This window comes from Tasmannia lanceolata, unplaced genomic scaffold (assembly GCF_043159265.1).
Source record: "Tasmannia lanceolata isolate RefF3 unplaced genomic scaffold, GAP_Taslan_0.1 ptg000015l, whole genome shotgun sequence".
NCBI classification, from domain to species: Eukaryota; Viridiplantae; Streptophyta; class Magnoliopsida; order Canellales; family Winteraceae; genus Tasmannia; species Tasmannia lanceolata.
Genome location: NW_027518692.1, coordinates 29664931 through 29675061, shown reverse-complemented (window position 1 = coordinate 29675061; position 10131 = coordinate 29664931). Strand labels below are relative to the sequence as shown.

The window sequence follows — 10131 nt, the reverse complement described above, 5'->3', positions numbered from 1 at the left end:
AGCCAAAACTACCATTTGAATTATGAAATGATGGATGTCCAATAAATTCCATGGAAATAGTACTAAATAAAATGAGAAATGATACAAATGTTAAATCTAACAGTCATGATTTCCTTCAGCATAGAGCAATAAAACAATAAAGAACAAGAGCTTAAAGGTATCTAATAGCCACAAAGAAATTTAAATTTATAAGGCATTTGATAGCTATAGAGAAATTCACATGTGTATGATATTTAATAACTATATATATGGTATTTAATATTTAAGTAAGCTTTACATTTATGATGTTTTAAATGCCATGGACTCAAGTTATTAAATTACCGAACACAGATGTAGATAATGAAAATCGCATGTATAATCTATTTAATAGTGTAGACACCCCCATTTTGCTACGCTTTAAAAAGCAAAAGATTCAGTAGTATCATCGAGTTTTAAATCCGTATTCAGCATTAGATTAGGCATCCATGCATTTTAGGGTAGATTTCATTTCACTATGGGAGTTTTGAAGTTGATTCGCGATCCTGAAGGTCTCTAGGGGGTTCCTTTGGCCTCTGGAAGATGAAAGTTCAAGTTTCCAAGCAAATGAAAAAACCTGCTATTTTTAAAATTTTCAGGATTTCTCTCATTTTTGCATATTTTGCACTGCAGGGGTATTTTGGTCATTCCTGATATGTCTCGTTTGACCCCCGAGTTATATTTGAGAAATCTTGAGTGATTTTACAAATTTTGAAAATGCTGCTATTTTTAGAAACTCATGGGGCTTCTACATTTTCATCATCTTATGGATATTTCAATCATTTCTCATATGTCCAAAACCATCTCGAGGGTACGGCTGATTGATTATGAGTAATTTCGTAAGATTTGGGAAACCTGCTAAATTTAGATCTCTCAAGATTTTCTCTTAGTCTTGCACTTCAGGGGTATTTTAGACATTTCCAAACATATCATATTTGGTCCCTAAGTTGTGTCTAAGAAATCTTGAGTCCGTTCATAAATTTTCGAAAATCTACTATTTTTAGAATTTCTCAGGGTTTTCCCTAGTCTCGCCAAATTTTAGCACTTCGGGGTAATTTGGTCTTTTCATGTGTAATTCTTTTGATCCCCGAAATATGTCTGGGAGATTATGAATGATTTCCTGAATTTTGGAAAACCTGCTAAATTTAGAATTTCTCAGGAGTTTCGCTTAATTTGGAAATTCTAAGTGTTGAGGGCATTTTGGGTATTTTCAGGGGATACCAAATGATCCTGTTTAATATTACTCACCAAAAGGACCCAATTTTAAAAGTTTCTATTTTTGAAGTTTGACCACAAAGACTTTCCATTTTTAATTTTTTCCTTTAGAGGTGAACCAATCTGAGAGTATTTTGGTCGCATTTGGATGTCTAACAGTCAAATAGGGGCATTTTGGTCCGAACAGTTATTTTCCAAAAAAGAAGGTCCGATCATGTGTGAGGGATTCACCATAAATGTCAAATGGGTTAGGTCCATATATAGAATGTTGAATTTAGAAAGATTTTATTGAATTTTTACGGAAAAACCCGAAACCCGTGTGAAATGACCCATTGGGCGTAAAGCCCGCAAAGATGGAGCTCATGTGGGTTCACCCATATGGGTCGACCACCATGGTGGGCGCCCCACATGGCTGACCCACATGAGTTGAGCACCCAACCATGATGATGTCACAATGGTGACATCATATTTGTTAAAAGAAAAATAAAAAGAATAAAAAAAAGAAAAGAAAGAAAGAAGGAAAAGATGAATGATTGCTTAAAAAGGTTTTCTTCCAAAGAAGCAATGTGGAATGATAATAACATGTCTTGATTGACAAGAAATTAAGATTGAAATCAAATCCAATTTGGAAACAAGAAAGAAAGAAAGCAAGAGGGGAAAATTGAAAACAAGCAAAAAATGAGAGCTCTCACATTGACCCCTAAAATCCTAGATCTAAATCCAAACCCATTACTCCGACAACAGCCATGGATTCCGGCCACAATCTCCATCTCTTTCACCAATCTGAAACCCTAACCACCAAGCTTCACTCAGATCTATCCAAATCTGATCCGCGCTGTCTCCGGCAATCCTGCTCCGAGTCTCAATCGTTATCGAGCTTCGCTCTCCGCCACCAATCCTATCATCAATTGCAGAGAATTCTCATCTTTTCCGGCATGATCTCCGCCACCTCCGATCTTTGGAAGTCCTGGCAAACTGACCGCCAATCTCTGTAAATTTCACCCTGCTCGTGCACAATTCAAAGGAAGAAGGAGATGTGAAGAATTCCTCTATAGCAGGTATCACTTGGTCAAGCTGAAATTTTCTATCTCCTGCATTATTTCATGCCATGAATGATTAGTTTTGTACCAGTTTCTCCTCTGATTGAGTGGTGTTCGGTCCATGAATGTGGATTTAATTTGATTTTTACCATAGCTTTGATCCCTGACTCTCATTGTGATGGCCAATTTCCTCGAATTTCAGTTTTGGATCTGATTTTTGTTTTAATGTTCTGTCCGGGAGAAACCTGAATGATACTTGATTTTTATAGATGGGTTGGCCCTGCAGATTTAGGTTTATTCAATTCCATAGCCTTGAATTCAAATGCATAAATCACAATTTTAACTCAAACTTCTAGGCTCTGTATTACCTGCAATTAGGAGAGCATTCCTACTCTTCATTTATTCGTTAGAAATAATTTTAGCTTATCCATGTTCTTTATAAACTGTATGTTCAACTTTGCTCTTTTGTTGCCCATGAATGCCTGCTAGTAATCCCCACTTAAGCATGAACTATGATAGTTGGAAGTGAGGTCTGCTAGTTTTGTTGTGAAATGGCAATTCGAGAGCAGACTTTGTGAAATCATGAGAACTTCAGCAATCAAACCATTCTGACCTTCTCTATGTGTTAGATGTGAAACACTGTCTCTTGTGACGATCTTCATCTTAGGTTTAATCTAGTAATTACAGTTGATATGTGTTCCCATTTAAGCTGTTGTCCATTTGCAGGACCCATGTTGGTATTCCAGGGTCTTGGTGCCTTAACCTTGGTGTGATTAGATCCATAACTTGCTTAAAAGTATATGGTAGCCATGATGCTCCTTTACTTTTGTTGAAACAGCCAAAGATGAGCATGGTTTAGGAAGATATAGTTAGAGGGTATAATGTCTCGGGTAATACTATTGTCAAAGAACAGGGCCATTGTTAAATCATAGTAACATGGATGTTAATTGGCAGTTATTGATATTGACACCACCATGTTTGGCATGTATGTGACCTAATGTGTTTTTCTCTTTTGGCGAGCTTGCAAGATCCTGTTCAGAATTATGATGATATCTTGACAATTCTTTGAATGATATCAGGTTATAGCTCAATCATGTTTTGATAGGCATATGCTTCATTGAGTAGTAAAGGACGACGTGAATAAGGTGTGATTACAATTTGATGCTTGGGTGAATATCTTTTTGTGAAATTTGGGATGTTTGCAAAGCAACATAAATTTCCTGTTCTTTTTATATATATGCCTGGGCATATGTTGTGGTGAGCATCTCCTTGTAACATCTGTAAGCTCAAGTTGTCTTAGATACTTGCAAGGTAACTGAGATTCCCTCCATTATGCACATAGGACATATGATTTTGGGATCATTTCTTCATGATGTATGTGAGTATAGGTCATTTCTGCATTTTGTCAAAATTATGGAGATTTATCTTTCCTGTGTGAATTCAAGTCATAGGGGTAATTGCAAAACTAACTGAGACTTTATTTTCGATGTGTTATGGTAATGCCCCAAAGATCATATCTTTCATGGTATATTTGGGGTTCAGGCTATGACGGAATGTTTCTTGAGCCAACACCTTCCTTTCCTGCCTAGAGCTTTCACAGGTTAAGGGATTTCTTCCACTTTAGGGTTCTTCATAGAGTCATCTAGATCCCCATCCTATGTTAAGCTCCCTCATCAATCTCCACATCATCTGTGAGAGGAAAATAGGTCAAGCAAGTTGTACAACTGGAGAAGACTTCATGTAATAAAAGTGCTATAATGGAAATTACATTACAAAATTGTTCAATATACATCAGTTCCAGAAGAGTCTTGATTTCCTTCGGCATAGAGCAAGTTGTACAACTTTCGGTGCTTCTTTCTGCACGGATATGATGTGCATAGACCTGAATTCTAGCCAAAACTACCATTTGAATTATGAAATGATGGATGTCCAATAAATTCCATGGAAATAGTACTAAATAAAATGAGAAATGATACAAATGTTAAATCTAACAGTCATGATTTCCTTCAGCATAGAGCAATAAAACAATAAAGAACAAGAGCTTAAAGGTATCTAATAGCCACAAAGAAATTTAAATTTATAAGGCATTTGATAGCTATAGAGAAATTCACATGTGTATGATATTTAATAACTATATATATGGTATTTAATATTTAAGTAAGCTTTACATTTATGATGTTTTAAATGCCATGGACTCAAGTTATTAAATTACCGAACACAGATGTAGATAATGAAAATCGCATGTATAATCTATTTAATAGTGTAGACACCCCCATTTTGCTACGCTTTAAAAAGCAAAAGATTCAGTAGTATCATCGAGTTTTAAATCCGTATTCAGCATTAGATTAGGCATCCATGCATTTTAGGGTAGATTTCATTTCACTATGGGAGTTTTGAAGTTGATTCGCGATCCTGAAGGTCTCTAGGGGGTTCCTTTGGCCTCTGGAAGATGAAAGTTCAAGTTTCCAAGCAAATGAAAAAACCTGCTATTTTTAAAATTTTCAGGATTTCTCTCATTTTTGCATATTTTGCACTGCAGGGGTATTTTGGTCATTCCTGATATGTCTCGTTTGACCCCCGAGTTATATTTGAGAAATCTTGAGTGATTTTACAAATTTTGAAAATGCTGCTATTTTTAGAAACTCATGGGGCTTCTACATTTTCATCATCTTATGGATATTTCAATCATTTCTCATATGTCCAAAACCATCTCGAGGGTACGGCTGATTGATTATGAGTAATTTCGTAAGATTTGGGAAACCTGCTAAATTTAGATCTCTCAAGATTTTCTCTTAGTCTTGCACTTCAGGGGTATTTTAGACATTTCCAAACATATCATATTTGGTCCCTAAGTTGTGTCTAAGAAATCTTGAGTCCGTTCATAAATTTTCGAAAATCTACTATTTTTAGAATTTCTCAGGGTTTTCCCTAGTCTCGCCAAATTTTAGCACTTCGGGGTAATTTGGTCTTTTCATGTGTAATTCTTTTGATCCCCGAAATATGTCTGGGAGATTATGAATGATTTCCTGAATTTTGGAAAACCTGCTAAATTTAGAATTTCTCAGGAGTTTCGCTTAATTTGGAAATTCTAAGTGTTGAGGGCATTTTGGGTATTTTCAGGGGATACCAAATGATCCTGTTTAATATTACTCACCAAAAGGACCCAATTTTAAAAGTTTCTATTTTTGAAGTTTGACCACAAAGACTTTCCATTTTTAATTTTTTCCTTTAGAGGTGAACCAATCTGAGAGTATTTTGGTCGCATTTGGATGTCTAACAGTCAAATAGGGGCATTTTGGTCCGAACAGTTATTTTCCAAAAAAGAAGGTCCGATCATGTGTGAGGGATTCACCATAAATGTCAAATGGGTTAGGTCCATATATAGAATGTTGAATTTAGAAAGATTTTATTGAATTTTTACGGAAAAACCCGAAACCCGTGTGAAATGACCCATTGGGCGTAAAGCCCGCAAAGATGGAGCTCATGTGGGTTCACCCATATGGGTCGACCACCATGGTGGGCGCCCCACATGGCTGACCCACATGAGTTGAGCACCCAACCATGATGATGTCACAATGGTGACATCATATTTGTTAAAAGAAAAATAAAAAGAATAAAAAAAAGAAAAGAAAGAAAGAAGGAAAAGATGAATGATTGCTTAAAAAGGTTTTCTTCCAAAGAAGCAATGTGGAATGATAATAACATGTCTTGATTGACAAGAAATTAAGATTGAAATCAAATCCAATTTGGAAACAAGAAAGAAAGAAAGCAAGAGGGGAAAATTGAAAACAAGCAAAAAATGAGAGCTCTCACATTGGAAACTACTATTTCTCTCTTAACCCTAGCTTTTTGTATAAAAATCAAGCAAACAATCCTGGGAAGGATTCAAAAATATCCAAATTCGTCCTTTTTCTCTCTCCTCCCAAAAAAAAAGAAAAGAAAAAAACCTCCTCTCTCTTGAAGTGTGTTCATCTCTCTCTTAAGTGTTCTTCACAAAAGGAATTCTTGAATTCCTTCTTCTTCTCCAAGGCATAACACAATCAAGGATTATTGGAGTGTTCTTCGGATCTTTTTTAGCGTATAAAAGGGTTGGACAAAGCGTATCTCTTGGATCACCAACCCTAGAGACAAGGATCGCGATCAACGGTAAGGATTCCTCATCTTTGTGAAGTAGAAAAAGTATACTAGGGTTTTAATTTTGATGGATCAAATCAACGAGTTTTTCTTTGAAATTCCAGTATGTTATAATATAGATTATGATTTTTCAAAATCCAAAATTTGATCCAAAAATTAATTTTCCTCCATTTAAAAATGGTTTTCTTTTGTTTTTATTCAATATGGATTTAAATTAGATTATCAAAGCAAATGTTTGACAACATGGTTCTTTTTAAAAACTGATATTTTCTGGGTTTTATATAAAATACAAAACTACTGAAAATTTAATTTCCAACCGCGGTTCGGCCGTTTTATTTTTCATTCTATTTTTCAAAGAATAACCCCAAAAAGGGTTATTTATTGATGAATGAAGCCAAAAGTATATCAAATCATGTCCAAATTTAGTGAAAGTTTGTTTCCAGTATTTTTACAAGGTTTTTAGATCACCCAAAAAGTTTCATATTTTTTAGAGTTTATTTAATCGGATTATTAATTATTTTAAATTTTCGTCTATTTTTAATAAATACCAAATCATTTTAAAAATTGATGAAACTTTCCAGAATTAAAGCCTAATAATAAATGGAAGTTTCCATTGAAAAATATTTTAAAACAAATATGGTTTTTATTGTTTTCTAATCGCTTCCCCGTTTTACGTGCCATAATTCTTTTTCTTATTAAATTAATATATTTTCAAAATTTTTCTTTACAAACCAGTAACGTTAGATAAAATTGTAAGCTTCAAATGCATGAATGGAGCTTTATAAATGATCTTGGGCCATTATAAATAAAACAATTCTTGAGAAAAAACATTAAAGATAAACGAATTTCGCAATACCGGAATTTTCGCTTCTCAAATAGTGAAAGCAAAGTCTATTCTAGCTAAGAACCACAACAAAAAATGAAGGACAAACACATAAGATGTACTTCAATACGAATGATAGAAGAACATGAACACAAGATAAGAACAAATAAAGAAACCTTCGAAGCATAGAGAAAATTTGGGGCAAGTTGGCCCTCTGCTTAACATCACAAATAGAGTTTCAATGGAGGCCTTCCTAGTGGAGAATCTCTACAAAAACCCTAGCAAGTAGTTGTAAATGGAGATAGGCTTAGTCGATGGAAAATAGAGAGTTACTAACTAAGTGAAGTGGTGATGGGTATGAAAAAGTGGAGACTTAATTTCTCAGAGAAATGGTGGTGGGTTTAGAGTTTCAAAGAAGGGTTTTAATTTGAAAAGATGGAGCAAACATGGGTGACTCACATGTGCAAGCAAGGCAAAATGAACAAAATGTCCTTAGACACAAAATTACAATTTTATCCTCACCACATCTCTCAAAATAAAAACTAAACATAGTAACCTTTCAATTATTTGGGGAAGATCTTGAATTTTTTTCGTGTAACCCAGCTTACCTACCAACAGGAGGGAGGGGGAGGGAGCTTAACATGCTATAAGTAATTCGGTTTCAAAAGTCCCATTTCTTCCTCTCTTTCTATGGTTTCCCTATATACAAATTTTCCTCATTCTTTTATTGGCCTAAGAGAAAAATAAATAAGAGTAACAGAGACATTCCTTGTACATGGAGAAGAGGAGGAGAATTGTATGAATGTCTAATTTCAGTTAGATATCATTTCAAGAAAAAAAAAGGTGTAAATGAAATAAGCGAGGGGCATAGAGTGAAGTAAGACAAACAAGTAAAAAGATAGATATTTACTGGAAAATGGTACAAGGAAAAACACAAGATTTTGAACTTACTAACCTGGTTGTCCATGGAAAAAAACAGCAGCAGAAACCAAGAAAGCCAACAGGAAGAAAATGCCTCTCATCACCATTTTCTGTTCATATCTTCCTTTCCCTTTTGCAAAAGAGTCCTCTTATTCTAGATTTCGAAAGAGTCCTCTTTGATGGCAGAGTGGTTGGCTCCATAGTCAAGTCTTTGCAGATGGGCCACTCTAAGATAGTAAGATGAGAGCAAAAGGTCTTACGTCTTGACTAATGTAGGTGTAGAAAATTTATAAGGAAAGTTCCATGAATTTATGTGAGGGAACACAAAACTTCTTGCAAAATTATGCACGAATATTATTTGAAGATTACGCCGTAAATTAAAATTTTGAAAATGATTTTGTAAGGAAAATTGAACTTACATCCTAATGTGGCAAAAAATGCACTTAACCACCCTTTCATGCCTTATTTAAAAATAAACATGTGTTGTACGCTGGAGTTTTCCTAAATATTTCCCTAATTTTTTCAAACATTTGCCTTGCCAAATACTTCTTGGACAAGTCTTGGGAGTTTTTATTGAAGCCACCCATAAATCACGGAGAGATGCTAGGAAGACCCAGTTATCTTAAAAACATGGGGCTTGAATAGTGGCACGTGTGGGGGCATTTGTTGCTTCCAGTGAAATGACCAAAATAACCCTACACATCAAGGTTAAATTCTCACAATAATAGGGAAATGATATATTCGCCCCTTTTTTTTAGGGCAGTGATAAATCGACCCCCATATATAGAGCAGTGCTTAGAGAGAGAGAGAGAGAGAGAGAGAGAGAGAGAGAGAGATGGGGGTCGATTTATCACTGCCCTTTTTTACTTGGGACATCCTCCTCTAGTGTAAAAAGTAGCGATACATATACTCGAGGGTAGGGTTGTCAACGGATCCACCTATGTCTTAGTCATATGATCCATTCAAATCCCTGATCGGTCGCATTGGATTCGGAGTGTTCTTCGGATCCTACTTCTTGTGTCCCGGTCACGATCCATTTCAAATCGGACCATCCTTCGGAGTGTCCTAGTAGGTCCTACTTACATAATAACAAAAAATCTCAGCTTTCTTCACTTGAAATGATCTCCAAAACTTCCTCAATTTAGAAAAGAGTTGGTCACTATATCTAATAACAACCCATGATTTTGATGATTGTTGAAAAGAACCCCAATGTTCAAGGGTGAGTGATGATAAAACTTTCTAGTAATTAATCCTTGTTGACAGGTGAGTGGCAAGTTTAGAGAAAGAAAAACTAATTGAGGAAAGGAAGAGAAAAAGATGTCTAGAAAAGGGCGAGGTAAAAAGTCGTAAGCTAAGCAATATTTAGTTCATTTTTATGAAAATGCCCCTCGTGAGGGGGTTGTCCTAAGTAAAAAAAAGGGAGAATATATCACTTCCCCCATGATAACAGTACATCATCTATGGTGGTTGGGTTAGGGGTGCAGCTCGGGTCGGGTTGAGGCCAACTCGAACCCGACCCAAGGAACCATTTACTCAACCGGAACCCGACCCAATCCAACCTGAGTTTTTAAGTTTAGTAGAAAAAAAGTGATTAAAGATGTTGTGTTTTGCTCGGGACAAGTTGCCCAAGCCCTCAGCCCGAACTCAACCCGGTAAGGAAAAATCAACCCGAACCGACCCAGCCTGACTTTTTTAGGTTGAACCCGACCCAGCCAGGGTGATAGCTGCATCCAACCTAGGGGTGCAACTCTGAGTTATGGTCTCGTGATCACCGGTGTTTGAGCCGGGCCGAGTTCGAGCAACGGGTCGGTATTTGGGCGAACCATGTTTTCGGTGATGAGCAGGGGCCTGAGCAGGCCGAGGGGAGGCACGCGGTGCACAGAAGTGCTAGAAGGCGCTGTTACATTAAAGCGCTCGGAGGAGATGTTGAACGGTAATGATCAATGGCACTGTTACATGTTCTATCTCTCTCAGTTCTTGGCG

The 10131-nt window shown here is 36.2% G+C and overlaps 1 long non-coding RNA gene across 2 annotated transcripts; it reads right to left on the bottom strand.

Moving 5' to 3' along the window:
* Positions 1-3350: 3350 nt before the first annotated feature.
* LOC143846785 (uncharacterized) lies at positions 3351-8410 on the bottom strand. 2 transcript variants are annotated; one of them, XR_013234847.1, is made up of 3 exons: positions 8183-8410; positions 4039-4159; positions 3351-3959 (listed from the first exon to the last, which is right to left on the bottom strand). It is a non-coding gene; the product is annotated as an uncharacterized LOC143846785 (long non-coding RNA). The 2 variants fall into 2 exon arrangements; XR_013234848.1 differs by having other exon boundaries at positions 4061-4159; positions 8183-8401.
* Between the last annotated feature and the right edge of the window lie 1721 nt (positions 8411-10131).